Here is a 15,938-nt window from a genome sequence, read left to right as displayed (position 1 = left end):
TGAGATGTTATACAGAAGTGATTAAATCCCACTACAAAGCTTTGCTTAGAAGGAAAACAACCCAATTAAGAGCTAAATGCAGTAACCTTCGACATCAACTGTACATAAAATACATTCTTACAAGGCATTTTAAATCAGTTCAGGTATCACTAGCCCTATATACCAGCTTTTCTCAAAACAAAAGCATAAAATGCGCATACCAAAGGTTTAACAAAGCGAGAACCCACTGAAGTCAGTTTGCATCCCAGCATCCTCTTGTGTGTAAATCTATTTCAACAAAATGAAAAGTCAAACAACGAATGGTCATATACTAACTTATCTGCAAAGAGGAAATAGTTATAGAAGCAGAGGTTTAATGGCAATATAATGGATTCAGGATCAAGAACATTCTGTTGCGTTTATTAATTGCACATCTATAAAAATATTCAGTGTTGTACAGTGGTACCTCGGGTTGCATACGCTTCAGGTTACAGACTCCGCTAACCCAGAAATAGTACCTCGGGTTAAGAACTTTGCTTCAGGATGAGAACAGAAATCGTGCAGTGGCAGCAGGAGGCCCCATTAGCTAAAGTGGTACCTCAGGTTAAGAACAGTTTCAGGTTAAGAATGGACCTCCAGAATGAATTAAGTACGTAACCAGAGGTACCACTGTATAAGGTAATAAAAAAATAGCACCAGGAGAGTCTAGTATAATATTTTTTATGAACTGCATGCATTGCTATGTTTTCCCTGGGCTTGACATCACTTGCAAAGCTTATTAATTGTCAAATCCAGGTGAAAGTTGCAGACTTTGGGGGGAAAACAACTATCCCTCCCTTCAATTAATATTGAGCAAGCCTGCTCCTGTAGAACCTAACTTTTTTTGCAATTTAGCTACAAAGGTAGTTTCTGCTTGAATAAAAGCCTTTAAGATAAAATAATTAAATGTGTGTGTGGTTTCGGGGGGGGGTTGCTCAAAAGAAATTTAAATTGTTTATCTGAATTTGTAATTTATACCGTTTTTTAAAAAAACACTGGTGTGCATTCATTACAACTGGAGCTTCCATCAGCTGTTAAGTAAGTCGCTAGGGGAAAATAAGTTTGACTGCTAATGTGGCCCACAATGCATATTAAAAACTTTTTAAAGTGCTTTCTCACTCCCACTGGAGAAGGAAATAGAACAAGGAGGGCTATGGCTCTTATTCCCTTAATATTCAAAAGGCAAAGCATAAAGTTTCCACCCTCTCAAGTTCATTCAACCACTACAGTATATCAATCATATCTGACAGGATTTAACAATTTGCGGAATTCCATTATAGATGGCAAGCGAACAATCCTCTGGTGATGTATTTAACAAAGAAATTGTATGGGTTGGCCTCCTATTGAAAACAAACAGATCTGATCTCACAAGTCATGGTAATTAGAAGGCAGTATTTTAACAACTTCATTAAATAAAAGGTGTCGATTAATATTTGAGAGATTCTTTGAAACATAACTTCACACTTCCGTTGGCAAAGAAAAGCACCCAAGGACTTACAGTAGTATTCAAATTCTGATCTCAATCTTTATAAGAGAACAATTCTATAAAACTTTGTGGGTTGAGTCACACATAATATTTATTTACTAAATACACTAGAAAAGGATTGTTTGTACAACTGCTTTTGCTCAGCAGCTACTGGGGTAATATTACCTACACACACACATACACACACAGAGAGAGATCACAGTTGTAGCCAGGAAAAATAAACTGAGGAGTAGCTGCACACTCCTGGACTCAGCCATTGGTTTAGCTAAAACAAATGGCTTAGATAAAAATCTTCCTGCCCAATTTTTCACATTGGTTGAATAAACACTTAAGTCATAATAGACAAACACCTGTTGTGTATGGGGGATTTAGGCTAATACACATGTCTGCTATGGGCTGTGTAATCAATTTGTTGTCACACTAAAGGTGTTACTTAAATCATTCTGAACCCTGCCCTTTAGCCTAAAGCAGGCATGTCCAATAGGTAGATCGTGATGTACCAGTAGATCACTGGACGTCTGTGGTTGATCACTGGCAGATCACTGGCTCCCCCAAAGATGCTCAACAACTTTGGCTCCTCTAAAAAACTAAAAAAAGCTCTCAACAACTCTACCCTGTACTGCCAGTTTTTGACTCTGTGAGTAGATCACAGTCTCTTGGAAGTTGGCCTAAAGGGTTCCCAGAAGATAAATAAAAATGTGACAGTTCTGACCAACAGGCTTACAAGAAATGCAGCACAAAAGGGATGAGAAGGGGAAATGGAAAGCAACCAAGCTCAAGCACCAGTTCATAAAGTGACATGGTAGCTTCTATGGTGGCCAACTTTAATGAACCCAGAGAGGAGAAACCAAATGGAGCTGGTCTCCACAGCAGAGTTCTGCTTCCCATCTCTCCTCTAAGGGCTGTTGCTAAGTGACAGCTGAGGGAAAAGAGGAGCCACTGTCTCCTGAAGTGCACCGGTGTTCAAAATTAGCCAGGCGCCAGGCACATTTTGTGACTGGCGTGGGTCCAATTGCACCTCCCGTGGAGATCTCTGGATTGCCTCCAGTGGAGATCTCTGGTTGGTAACAGACATCTCCCATCTGGCTGGCCCCTCCAGTTTTCTTAAGCAGGTAAACAGAAGAGCTTATTTATTACATTTATATCACACCTTTTCCTCCAAGGAGTACACGGTTCACACACACCCCTCCTCAGTTAATCCCTAAATGACCCTGTGAGGTAGGTGAAGAGGCTGTGATTGGTCCAAGGTCATCCCATGAGCTTCCTGACTGAGTGGGGAATTTGAACCTTCAACTCCCAGGTCCTAGTCCAACACTCTAACCACTACTTCACACTGGCTCCCTAGAGCACTTCTGCTATGGGACAGCTCTACAAATTAAGTAGGTAAATAAATATTGGAAAATATCACTTAGAGAAGGACCTGAAATATTTTCCTTGAAGCTTGAATTTGTTTTATTCCAGTTTGATTTGATGTTCGAGATGTTTGAGATTATTTTTCTTGAAAAGATAAAAGTGGTATAGAAATTAAAATTGATTATTATTTCTATTACTATTTCACTGATTAAAAAGAAAGGCCCATAGACATTTATTTGTGGCACCCATAACCTAGGTTTAAGTTGCCATTTAGTGATTAGCTTATATATTTGAGTTTCTAACATTGCCCAGGACTATGTTGGAGCACCAAATGCATTATGAGCAGCAATGTCAAAATCCTTCTCTCCACCCCAGTACTGCCCTTCCCCCCCTTCTTTCTGTCACTGTTCCTACTAAAGTCAGTGGGCTTTGGGGAGGAGGCTTAGCAAGAGAGAAAAAGCACCCCAAGCTGTGGTTCACTCTCCTCTCCCATTAAAACAATCAAGAGGAACTTCATAAAGCTGTAAGTTCCTCAACATATCTGCAGTCCAAAGAACAGTTTGCTGATCATCGGATTAAATAGTAGGAAATTATTTAAGAAATGAGAATGCTCTTCTTTGGCTGCTCTCACAGAAAGTCCAGCAGCGCATGACAGCATCAGCTCTCACATAAATTCATAAAACGTGTGTTATCCAAAGCATGTTTTTAATAAAATGCCAGTAACATAATGCAATTATGATTGCACTACAAGATATTGGCTTCTGTGAAAAAGCCAGGGACATTTGCAATGAGAACCTGTTTGTTATGAGACATTTAGAGAGCAAGCTAAAGGAGTTAGCTTCCCAGCATGAAGTCAGGAAAGCTGCAAGCCGGTGTAACCACCAGAGCAATTCTCAGAAGTCTTGACTGGACTGCCCTAGCCATCTGCACTACTAAAAAGACCCAGGTGTTCCTCAAGCCAATAATCATCACGATGTGGATACTAATCCAACTGGATTGGCATACCCACCCTGGAAAAGTTTTCAATTACAGGAGAGATGAGTCTCAAGAAGTCCATTTTGCATTAGTCAGCCAGACTCCACAAAAAAATGTAGTGTATTTACTGGCAGTGTGATAAACAACTGCTTGTTGCAATTGCTTGGACCTCATTGATGAGTGTCCCCTTGAAGGTGAGGACAGGATGCTTGAAGTTGTACTATGATTATATACAGCAACTGTTGTAACTGATGTATACCACATTACATATATACACACAACAACAACAAAATGCACATTCAGCCTTACAAATAACAAGTATGACAGATACCGAGGGACAAGGACATAGGGAGTTCTGTTATGCAAAACAGAAACCTAGTGAAAGGATTTGAGAAGCAGAGTCAAATGCTCCAATAGAGGAGAGAGGTGAATACTTTGGCAGCAGAGTGTACCAGATGAATATCAGTGGGCAAAGCAGTGTTATAAACTGAGATATAAAAGCTAGCAGCTAAATGGCACCTTAAACCGAGGTTATGGGTGCAACAATGGAATGCCTAGGCCAGCCATCGGCAAACTCAGCCCTCCAGATGTTTTGGGACTACAATTCCCATCATCTCTGACCACTGGTCCTGTTAGCTAGGGATCATGGGAGTTGTAGTCCCAAAACATCTGGAGGGCCGAGTTTGCCTAGGCGCACCTTTTAAAATAACAATACAAAGCTGAAAATGAATGAACTGCAGCTAAGATATTATGTTCATTTTTCACATGCTCTAGTCCAGGCACCCCCAACCTGTGGCTCTCCAGATGTTTTGGCCTACAACTCCCATGATCCCTAGCTAACAGGACCAGTGGTCAGGGATGATGGGTATTGTAGTCCAAAACATCTGGAGGGGCAAAGGTTGGGGATACCTGCTCTAGTCCTTCCCCTGCCCGCCCCCCTAATATTCTTAAGAGGGTCTCATCTCCGGTCCACAGAGTAGCTAGAAGTGGGGAAGCAGAAAAAGGTCCTCCTTTCCTTCTACTCTGCAGTTTTAATCTGAAATCTTAGGCACAGTTCTGAGCCCAGAGCTCAGAAACAGCTCGCGCTAATGAAATTCCCTATTGCAAAAAGCGCCAGAACAATGGGCGCTTTGAACACTGGAGCAAAGGAGAAACAAGCGGAACTATCTAGCCAAGGAGTCTAGCAATGGTGAAATAAATGGCCTTTCAGACCAAATGATCAATTCCTTTGTTGAGGGCAGGTAAACTCCCTCAGATATGACTACTGCATTTATGCTACGCAAGGGGCTACCTTTGAAAACGGCCCAGAAACTTTATTTCAAAATATAGCTGCAAGGCTTTGTTATGCATACACCAGCCCAGTGCCTTCCCAGAACATTATGAATGTTTTACTGACGTACCAGCTCCCAGTCTGTTTCTGGACCTAATTCAAAGTGCTCTCCTTTGAGATGTACGACTCTCAGATCTTCTGAGGAAAGGAACTTTTTTTGGTGGTGGTGACCCAACTTTGGAATGCCTTCCTCAGAAGGCTTTGCCTGGTACCTTATTTGATTTCTTTTGGGGAGTCAGGCAAACACATTTTATCTCAACTTTTAACTTAGCCAAGGGATTAGAGTTTGCTTACAAGGCTCTGGGTTCACATGGATAGACATAGATGCAGATTTCATACTCCACACCTTTGGTGTTGGATCAGCATTCCCAAGGCAGGTTGCAAACAAAATTAAAAGTATAGTATGACCAAAAAAATAAATAAAAATCCATTGTTTTAATGGCCTCACCATAAGGACACTCATAGCAGATAATAAATGCTGTTACATCTTTAGATGTTTAATCTCTCAGATGCCTTTAGTATAGACAACAATATACTGGCTGGTGTCTTAATGAGTTCACATTAGCCACTATCAATTTTTTTGTCCTGTAGAACTCAGTGGAAGTGAACCCAGGAACTTTTGTGTGCAACACAAGTGCTATCCCGCTGCTTCCTAACATAGAAGTCACATCCTGGCTGTGATGGTATTTCTGCACCAAAATGTGTCAAATATGGGTAGTAAGCCTCATATTCTTTCTTGTTCCAACAGGCTTTGGGGAACTGACTGTTTTTCAGGAAAGGGCTACTGCAATGGTTTTACTCCAAAGTAAGTGCATATAGAATTATAACTTGAACAGTGTTAAAGGAACTCCTTCAATAATAAAAACATGGTCATAAGGAAAAGCTAGTAGCTAGCAAAGTATTATCTGTTGTTCAAGAGATAGATATTTTATTCAGGTCAGCATAGCATTTCCTCCAGAGAGTACAGAGCAAGGCACTTAAAATCCAATTTTAAATTCTTAAAACACACATTATTGATTTCAATATAATCTGCATTGATTTATTCATTTTTGTAAAATCCAAGTTGGAACCATGTTAGACTTTGCATAATAATCTTTGATAATACTTATCTGCTTTAATTAAGTGTTCCAGTATGTGCCGTTATCCAAGGGTTAAAACGTACCCCCAATGATTTTCCCAAAGCAGATACAACAAAACACTGCAGGACTCCCCTAGCACATGGGAGGACAATAGCCTGAACTAAGTAACACTTCAGTTTTCTTTCCATTCAGATATAAAAATAAGAGGTAACCTAGGCTGCATCACACCATTTCAGCAATTTTCATAACGGGGCAAGTGCAACAGACACTCTACTTTCATTCTTTGCCTTTTCCTGTAGTGTCTCTTGCCTTCTTGATTTGAGTTATCCAGTAGTAGTTGTTTTCCCCCACCCCCAGGCAACCTTTCTGCAGTAATTTGCTTATGGCACACTATGGTCTGCAAAGAGAGAGGTGGATAACGGTTCTTCACAATCTCTTCATGTTCAAATATAAGATTCTGTCACTCACACAAAACCAAGCCCTCCACTGATTGCCTTTCATCGAATTAATTTCCTGTTGGTTGTAAAACAGTATAAAATGATTTCACCAGTTTCTTCATTCTGTTAAAGGGTTGGTATTAGTCAACCATCCAATGAACACAAAGGATCTCCGTTTACTCTAGAATTCTCTCTCCACATAGCATGGGAACACATGTTGCTGGTCCTAGAAACAGAAGCAAGGGTGACAAGAGACAGCAATGTGGAACACTCTTTCTTGTAGCCTGTGGCTTTTGATGTTATCTTCACAAAACTGGAGGAGCTGCACCACAGTGCTGCTCATGCCATAAAGAAAGGGCCCCTCTGGCACTTCCAGGACTAATTTAAAATAAATGGCTGCATCCAACATTAGTCCTACACAGAGCAGACCCACTGGAAATAATGGGACACAATTTGCTGAGCGCCCTTAATTTCAATGGGTCTACTTTGTGTATAACTTAAGTTGCAAACACCCCAGAGGTGTCTCTGTGCGCAGCATTCAAAATTCACCAAGAGCATTTGCTGTCAGCCACTTGGCAACCAAGTGACGATACCTGGGTGCCTGGATGGTGCCTGATGTCTCCACCATCTGGAGCTGCATGCCTGGGGATCCTTGAATCTTGACCCTTTTCACACAACAGCAACACATCCTGTGGATTTCTATGCCTTATATTTTCTCTGCACCATCAGGATGAATTTCAGGAACCCAAAGGTCATATTGAAAAATACAACTTTCGAGATGTCTGGCCCCAAAATGGCAACTAGGCATTCTGTTTCGGCAACTGTTAACCCTGGTTTAAGGAGCCATTTGGTGCCTAGGTTATATATCTGTGTTTCTAACGTTGTTTGTGTTTGTAGTTTAATTTTGCAAGGATTTTCCCATGCATGAAAATCTACTACCTGGACACTGAAGTCATGAGTTATGATCAAGTCTTAAATATGGTAACTGTGTAATTCTGCAGTGAATTTGCATAACATCTGGGGAGCTGTATTCTGTTTAGAGAATGGAAGAATAACTAGGAGAATGGCAAGCATAAAATCATTGCTATTAATATTTGTTCGGTGTAGCAGCAACTAATTTCTGGCGGCGCTCCAAGTGTTACAGAACTTCATGGCGTAAATCCTGTTTTTAAAAAATTAGCTGAAGATTTCAGAAATCAGGAAGGTAAGTGTTATCATACTGTACTGCTCCTTTGAGTTGCCAGGTAGGTTCACTGAATTAAGACTTATTTCACATTATGGCATCAACCTGCCCTCCATTTCTACCTCTCCAAACTAGGATGTACTAATGTTTTCCTATACTCCCACACAAGGCAAGGATCCAAACAGGTTTCAACAAGTTGCTGAGAGTTATTTCATCCAAATTCCTGAAGCATTATAGGAACTAACATTTCAAAGTCTGTTTGGAAACTTTCTGAAATCGTTCCAAGTTCAAGATACTTTAGACCTCACTTGCACAAATCCCCTTCTACAGTAATAGAAAGCAAGGAGGGTGACTCAGGCACTGGTACATGTTGAGATAGTCAGTGACAGCAGCTGCAGTTTCCAAACAGCTGCCCACTCCCACATCGTCCGCATGGGTGGAAAGACCACTTGAGCCAAACTGTATTCACCATCTCTTCTACCAGAGCCTGAACTAAGAATCACCATGTGAAACAGAAAGCTCAATACTACTGTTCTTCTTTGGCTTCTTGCTAGCAAATAGTTTATCAGGCCTACACAGTCCTTGAGGGTGTGCAATGGAGTGTAGCTGTGGGTCAAGAGAACCAAAAATAGGCAAAACAGCCAATGGTGAAAGTTCAAGGGCATACCTTCAACGGTTCACTATCACTGAGATCCATGAAGGTGTGGGGACAACTCACATTTGAGGGTCATGATAATTGGTCAATCTGTTTTTAAACTGAAGACATTTCCCAATTGCCTCTCCTTGTTTTCTAAAATTCAAGTCCTACACTGGAAGCAAGGAGGGCACATGCAGTAGCTACTTTTTAAAAACCATAAAGATTATTATGCACATTGTGTACAGAAAAATTTGACCAAGTACAACAGAATGAGAAGACATTCATTTAATCTTCCTGCAACCATTGTAGGACCACAAAGCTGCATACTGTGCCAGAAAACTATTTAAATATACACAAACCATAACGTCCAATCAAAAACACTACAGTGGTACCTCGGGTTACATACGCTTCAGGTTACATATGCTTCAGGTTACAGACTCCGCTAACCCAGAAATAGTGCTTCAGGTTAAGAACTTTGCTTCAGGATAAGAACAGAAATCATGCTCCGGTGGTGCGGCAGCAGCAGCAGGCCCTATTAGCTATAGTGGTGCTTCAGGTTAAGAACAGTTTCAGGTTAAGTACGGACCTCCAGAACGAATTAAGTACTTAACCCGAGGTACCACTGTATTTCTATGAATGTCAACATGGTCAGCCCTTAAATTTTCAGACAAGTCTGCCTGGTATCTTACTTTTTACTGTTTGTCAAGGGTACAGCAGTACTTTTTATTTGCTGCACTGATGATATACTGAAATCACATAAGTTCCATAATACTGAGTTATTGTGGTTCTCTCATACAACAAAGAGAAAATAAAACCAATAGATTGCATGAGGTTTTAGTTCCTTGCTTGCTTAATACTAAGCAAAACATGCAACTTAAATAGCATTCGCTTCTTCAGGAACTCTAGATTTTTGTTCATGCCAACCTTCTAATAGAGGGTTGGGCAGATGGTACATTTTGATCTATTAGCAGATCACTGGGTGATTTGCAGTAGATTGGCAAGGTTTTTTGGCTCTCAGTTAGCAAGATAAATAGCCAAAACCCACCATCCTTCTCTGCAACCCCTAAATGAGGCTGCTGGAATCTCTGTTCCATAGTAACTCAAATGTGGTTGCAAACTCATATATACAGGTTATATATGACACATCATTTTAAATCAGGCTTTGCATTTCAGACAAACACTATTTTGCAGCCAACTCCAGTCAGTGGATCATGAGCTTCTGCTTTTATTATCTACTCCATTTCTTAATCACCCTTCTTCAGTTATGATCCCAGGCCTGTTTATAAGCATATACATTAAAACAACAAAACGTAATCACCTTAAGACCATAATTAAAAACGATCAATAGAGCAAAAGGACTCCATCAGCTACAGTTAGCCTTAACGAAATCTGCGTATTCTGGAGGGCCTGGATAGCTCAGTTGGTTAGGATGTGGTGCTGATAACACGAAGGTTGCAGGTTCAATCCCATATGTGACGGCTGCATGCTCCTGCATTGCAGAGGGGTTAGACTAGATGATCCTCAGGGTCCCTTCCAACTCTGCAATTCTATGATTCTATTCACCTAAGTGAAAGCGTGTGCCTTCAAGCAGTGCTAGCAGTCCAATAGCAATATAGTAAAATAAAAGTAGATCCTGCAAATATGCCCACAACTGTCTTAATGCACACCTGACCGGCACACAAAGCTTGTGGCGACTGCTATTTATCTAGTACTTCCTGGCTGAAGCCAGTGCAAAGCAACGGGCAAATTTCTCAGTTCAATTAAAACAAACACAGCAGCTGCCCGTAGGTTGAAAGGGGAAAGCGTGCATTGTATTTAGTTACACTACTTTGGTGTTGCAAAATGCCAAGAGCAGAATAACCCTAAGGGCAGCAGAGCACAGGGCACATTTGACACATGACACATAAAATCCATTAGATTTGGCAAGTGTCATTTTTGCCTCTTGATTACACATTCTACATAGGGTTGGTCTTGAAGAACACCCAGGCTTCAACTTGTGCAGGATGCTATTGCCAGGTGTAAAAGGTAAAGGACCCATGGACGGATAAGTCCAGTCAAAGGCAACTATGGGGTTGTGGTGCTCATCTCGCTTTTAGGGTGAGGGAGCAGGCGTTTGTCCACAGATAGCTTTCCGGGTCATGTGGCCAGCATGACAAAACCGCTTCTGGCACAACAGAACACCATGACGGAAACCAGAAAACAAGGAAATGCTGTTTACCTTCCCACCGCAGTGGTACCTATTTATCTACTTGCACTGGCATGCTTTCAAACTGCTAGGTGGGCAGGAGCAGGGACCAAGCAACAGGAGCTCACCCCGTCACGGGGATTCAAACTATCAACCTTCTGATCAGCAAGCCCTAGGCTCTGTGGTTTAACCCACAGCGCCACCCACGTCCCTTGCCAGGTTTGTTAAGTAGCACCTAACCAAATGGTCCATAATTCTTCAGTTCAGTATGTTGTGCGCTGATGGCCCATTCAATTCTGACCATTAATTTCAATTCAGCTACCTTTAAAACCCTACATTGTTTGGGGGTAAATACCTGAAGGACTGCCTCCCTCCCCCCCAAAAAATATATATTCTACCTTAGGCATTGCTCCAGAAGCCCCTGCCAAATGATGTTCAATGATGTTCAATTTATGGAATGCCATTTTTAGGAAAACCTACTATGTGACCCCACAGGCACCACCTGGCTCATCAGGGAGACCTCTTGGCCTACTTGATCTGGTGTTTTTTTGCTAGCTGTTATTTCTTTTCCTGGCATGTTTGCTCTATCACTTAGTTCTAAGAATAACATTTGATGTGAAATAAAATCCATGCCATTCCGTCTTTGGTTATGGTTAACCGAAGCTTCAGAAGAATTTCTGCTGAAAAATAAGTGTCTATAAACCCTCCACTATTTGTTTCTCTGGAATCAACAGCCTGTGTTCCATATTTCTATATCAACAAGCATATCTATCACTACTCAGTAGTTAGAAAATGATGGCATACTCAGATCTCTCAATCTCACTCTGCAACCCAAGAATGTTTTTCATCCACCCAAGTACACTGAGCCCTCCTGCAGAGCGTTAGATATCTGGGATAACAGAGCAATATAACTTAATTGGTGGTGAACTTGCTGTTAGTCTGACCCCTGCTAGGCCCAAGGAGCTACCAACTTCAGCAAACATTGGAATGGACCGAAATGGATGTCAATAATCGAAAAGTTTAACTCTGTGTAAGTTTCTTGCAACTTTTTGATGAATCACAGTGACTGACAACATGAAGTGTTGACATCTTGGGTGTTAAGGACCTGATAAGTATATCATCTTTTACCTTATTAAGAAGTAAGATAGCAACGCATGTCAAAGCAGATGTGGAACCACAGGTTATTTACGTAATTGTTTTGAAGAATATACTGGAATGAGCAACGGCATGCCTAAAAGCGTGGGTTTCCCAGCTACATTTTGCCTTAGTTAGGAATTATGATCATCTACATATTAATTCCTCTAATCTTTGAAACTCCTCTAATTTATTGCTTTGTCAATGAAACTACAATGCTACTTTTAAACAGTATTGTTTTTTAAGTACTATATCTCCGTATGGTGTTTTCCTTTATGTTGCCATTTCTTTCCTCTTCAACATTTGTAACATTGTTTTATTTACAGAGATAATATTTCCAGATTTAAACATTGTGTATCAATAAACCGAGTGCTTCATTTCAGTTACTATTCTGAAATCACTGGATACAAGTTGTATCACTGGATACAACTTAAACTCTCTAACTCAAGGGTTGCTAAAGTGCAAATTCAAACCCAGATTAGATCACAAGAAGCTAATGTCATCAACTATAAATCCATTCTATATCTTTCTCCATGTAGTCCTTGGGTTGGGTTTTTTTTACACACAGTAGTGGTGCAGATGATCCCATAACCAGTTACAGTGGTACCTTGGGTTACATATGCTTCAGGTTACATACACTTCAGGTTACAGACTCCACTAACCCAGAAATAGTACCTCGGGTTAAGAACTTTGCTTCAGGATGAGAACAGAAATTGTGCTCCGGCGGCACGGCAGCAGCAGGAGGCCCCCATTAGCTAAAGTAGTGCTTCAGGTTAAGAACAGTTTCAGGTTAAGAATGGAATGAATTAAGTACTTAACCCAAGGTACCACTGTACTGTTTAGTATTCCAAATCTTAGGTTTTTTGTCCTCTTCTCTCCCCAAAAAAGCCTGTAACTCACCAAAGGGGTACACATTGTCCAGGTAAGAAGTCAAAACCCCACTTCGCAGCCAGTGCTCACCATCCTCTCTCCATTATCAGAGCCCTACTTCTCCCTTCTCTTTATGCTGGATTTGTTGGGCCAGTGTATCAACATTCACCATTTTTTACCCACTCACTAAATTTCTCCTTTCTCCTACATCACAGCATGTAACAATACTAAAGATGCCAAGCCACTAGCTAGCTTCTTTAGAGAAGCTGGTGCCACTGTGCACATTCTCAATTAGGAAATATACCAGAAAAAAACAACTCTTCTGGGGCAAGAAGGAAACATCTATGAATAAGAAACACACAGAGATTTTTAAAAATGGAACAAAACAAGAGTTGACAGTTGTAATCCTCCGTATTATTCAGGGAGGAGGAGGAAGCACCTATAAATAGGAAACTCGTAAAGATAAAAAATGAAGCAAAACAAGAGGTTACAGTTGTAATCCTTGGGAGGGAATCAGAGGGGGAGAATGAGCTCAGGAGGACATACTTTTCAGTAAACATGTCTATGGCTGGGATGAACACATGCAACTAGGTCCTGGTATATATACATCCTACATACCTAAACACTGCAAAATACTAGCTTGTGTTACTGCAACAATGTTCTCTCAGTGTCCTCCAAGACAGAAAGAGCGGTTCTTTTTTACCAAAATGCAAGCAGACATCAAGTTCTCTTTTACCAGAATGCATGCAAACAGCAAGCTCTCTCCAACTGTACATTCTAGGTTGCAGCAAGAGACACACAAAATGTTTTGCATAGGACCAGATACAACAGGTGAGCACTGGTTAGCATAGGTTAGGAGTCTTTCCTTCGGTGGCGTGTAACTAAAAACAGCCTCATCCCCTAGCCAGCTGAACTTCAAAGATGGAGACACATTAAAGAGAGAGTCTTTCTATCCTGCTAGATTTAAAAATGACAAATGAATCTTAGTCCACTATCTCAGAGTCATACTTGTGTGTGTGTGGTCCTTTTGGGTGTGTGTCCTGTATTCCAGTTTATAAATCGAGAAAGAGTTGAGCCAGGCACCTTATTGCGCACAGAAACTGGAAAGGCCAGAGTGTCATGCGTGTGAACGGACAGTCTCACTGGGATCATACTCCCCAAAGAGAATGCTGTGCAGCTCCAAAGCAAATAAACCTGAGTGAGTCACAAAACACGCAAAGAGCTCTCTGTCTGCCCAGAGCAAAAGTGTGTGCCTGCAGTCGGAAAAGAGCTGCTTTATGAAAGTTTCGAGCCATTTCTGCCCGTGACAAGACGAAACTGGACCTGCCTTCAACTCCCCCCCCCAAAAAAAATCAAGATCTGAAACCGAGACAAGGGGTCTCAAGAGCCAAGGGTCAAAAATTGTCACTGAAGCCACCACTGCCTAGCCACACGCAGCCGAACAAGAATGAATGGGATGTCAGTGAATGGGTTTTAATTATGTGAATGGTGGAGCGGCGATTACGAAACTCCCGAGGATAATAACGCACTCTAAAATCCAGCTCCGTGTTCCAGAAGCCTGGTGCTAAAAGGGAAGGCGGAGAAATCGCTCGCACATTCACTCAGACTCTGAATAAGATTGTCTTTTTTTTCCCCCCTTCCCCAACACCTTTGGCAGGGGTCTAAAAAGCTTCCTCTCCCTCCCTGATCGTGCAAAAAAAAAGAAGAAAAAAGGTTCACAAACGCAATCGGATTGAAAAGCAGCCATCGCAGCTCACCCACCAGCAGCTAGTCCTTGGGAAAGTTTCACATTTCGCAAAAGCCTCGCAGCGCTATCAAAGTCCACAGCCACATCGTTGAGCGGAAAGAGCCCAGGCTTTGCTCCTAATGGGAACCATCTGCTGCTCGAACAAGGCAGGACGAGCAATTATTGTGGTTTTGGAAAAAGAAAGAAGAGGCAGTTAACTCGAATTAAACCCGCCTGGGCAATGAGGTCCACTTTCCCCCTTCCTCCCGGGCCTCATCGCGGCTCGGCCGGCTGCTTCCAGGCGGGATCAGCTCGGGCAACTTCCTTGAAAGAGCCACCGAAGTGGCGGCCGCCCAGTGAAGGGAAGAAGCAGCGACAGGGGAAGGAAGAGTGGAGAGGGGGGGGGGAGCTCCCCGAGAGGTTGCCTGGCTGACTGGCTCAGCAAATCAGCATTCCCCGGGAGGGCTTCGAGGCTTTCAACAGGTGGAGCCGCCCCTTCGCCAACAGGGAGAGCTCTCGGGAGGAGGGGGGAGGGCGCGAAACTTACCCAAGTTGGAAGGCGGCAGACGAAGGAGAAGACGCTGCTGGTCTGTGGCGGTAGCGGCGGCGCCTTTGTGCTGCTGCCTCCGCCGCCTCCGCCGCTCCCTCTCTCCCCAAGTGGCCGCGCCTCAGCCCAGCAGCCCCCGGAGGCAGCGCGCACGACCCGCAGCAGCCAGCGGCGGGGCCGGCGGGCTGCTGCCCATATTCTGAGGGAAAGGAAGGAGGGCGGAGGCGCCGCCTCAGCAGCAGCCTCCACAAATCAGCGCGAGAGCCTCGGCGGCAAGCAGCTTCCCGAGCCGAGGAAAGGCGGAGAGAAGGAGCTGAGGGGGAAAAGCACTACTACTCCTATTCCTCCGCCGCTGCCACAGAGAGCCGGGGCGCGTCACGTGACGCGCCTCAGCGCCCGCCTCTCTCGCGCTCCTGGCCGGGCAAAAGCGGCGCGGACGAGACACACCTGTGGGCGCCGCACATATCCGTCGCGAGCACAAAGCCAGACAGGAAACTGGGAGGAGGAGGAGGAGGGAAAGAAGAAGAAATGCAGGGCAGGGAACCAGTCCGGGGAGGAGAGAGAGGCTCTCGGCCCGCCCTCCTGCCCGCCGCCGCCCGCCCTCGCCTGCTTTCCCCCCTCAGTGCGCGCGAAGGAGGGAAGCCTCCCGCGCGCTCTTGGCGAGGGGGTCTCTCTCTCCGACGCGCCTCTCCGCGTTGTTCGCTTCTCCGGCAGCCGCTCGGGCTTCCCGGGGAGCGGAGGGGGATTGGCTTGCTGACGTGACGGGGCGGGAAAGGGGGGGGGGACTTGGGGCGAGCTTCGGGCGGCGGTCGCCACGGCTGGGCTCCGGCTCCACGTTCCGGGACCTTGGAGGCGCAGCGCAGCAGCGGGGATCGCATCTCCCATCATGCCTTAGAGCGCGCTCTCAGCACATGTAAGCTAGGGAAAGTGTCTCTGAGCATGTGCAGAGAAGTTTTTTCTTTGAGGAATCGCTGTAGC

The 15,938-nt window shown here is 43.5% G+C and overlaps 1 protein-coding gene across 3 annotated transcripts in view; it reads right to left on the bottom strand.

The window, feature by feature from the left end:
- PLXNB2 (plexin B2) overlaps positions 1-15,250 on the bottom strand; it is a 350,258-nt gene extending 335,008 nt beyond the window's left edge. For 2 of the 3 annotated variants that reach the window (XM_081927589.1, XM_081927587.1), the window contains exon 1: positions 14,961-15,250. The gene's annotated coding sequence lies outside the window, so the exon portion shown is untranslated. Of the gene's footprint in view, positions 1-14,448; positions 14,746-14,960 lie in introns of those variants that run through there. The other variant, XM_081927588.1, reaches the window with a different exon arrangement.
- Between the last annotated feature and the right edge of the window lie 688 nt (positions 15,251-15,938).

Source organism: Podarcis melisellensis (genome assembly GCF_964234715.1).
Source record: "Podarcis melisellensis genome assembly, chromosome: 10".
Lineage (NCBI taxonomy): Eukaryota > Metazoa > Chordata > Lepidosauria > Squamata > Lacertidae > Podarcis > Podarcis melisellensis.
Note: the sequence above shows the minus strand (reverse complement) of the source record. Positions and strands in the feature narration are given on the sequence as shown.